Raw genomic sequence first — 925 nt, 5'->3', positions numbered from 1 at the left:
GGGGGCAGCGCAGGACACACTTGTCTCTCGGGCACCCCACTCATGCTTTCTCTTTGGTTTACACTTCCTGGGGGCTTTCTAAATGACTTTGTTCACGCTGTCTCTGGTCTTCATTGGCTGGGATGTGAGGGTATGTGCAATTAGAAGGCAGGGAGGACAGGCCCCTGGAGAGCAGCCCCCAATAATCCACTTGGACGCGAGGGTCACCAGCACCCCGACTTGTCTTCTCCCTCGGCCATTGCTTCTCTTCCCTGCTTCTCTTTAAAAACTAAAAAGGAAAAGAAAAATGAAAAGAAAAAAAGAAAAGAAGGCAATTCTCTGCACGCCTGTTCCGGGAAGCTGTTACTCCTTCTCTCTCAGGCTCCTTCCCCTATCTCTTGCCTCGGTCTCGCGCGTTCCCTTGGACTTGGCTGTCTGCTTCCCTCCCTTTCTCTCTCTCCTGCTCGCTCTCTCCCTTCCCCTCACTCCCTCTCTCTCACACACACACACATGCACACACACTGCTTTCTCTATTTCTCTCCGCTGAAATATTATACCTCCCTCCCATGACGTCTCGGGCCTGGGGTGGGGGAGGGAGGGACCAGCGCACGCAGCCTCTTTTGCTGCCCGATTTTAATGTTTTAAACAGGCACAGAAAGAGCCGAGCCCATCTGAAAAATACTTTGCGAGCCCTCGCGTTCGAGGTGGTAACTGAACTTTTTTTCCCCTCTTGGAGTCACTCCTGCTACACGTTGACTGTTTTTCTGGAAAGTTACTCCGATGAATCCCCTCCCTCTTGCTCCCCAGACTCCTGCGCCTTCTCGCCAGCTGTCAGTCCGTCCTCCCCTCCCTGCCCCCCGGGCCCGGGCCGCCCCGGTGCCAGGCCGGACACTGGGCTGGGCCAGGAGGGAGAGCGAAGCTTGGCAGGGGCGGCCGTGCCCACCCT

Source organism: Orycteropus afer, unplaced genomic scaffold, assembly GCF_000298275.1.
Source record: "Orycteropus afer afer isolate SDZICR_OR568_19922 unplaced genomic scaffold, OryAfe1.0 scaffold00079, whole genome shotgun sequence".
Taxonomy (NCBI): Eukaryota; Metazoa; Chordata; class Mammalia; order Tubulidentata; family Orycteropodidae; genus Orycteropus; species Orycteropus afer.
The sequence above is the reverse complement of the archived record's forward strand: the minus strand, read 5'-3'. Positions refer to the sequence as shown.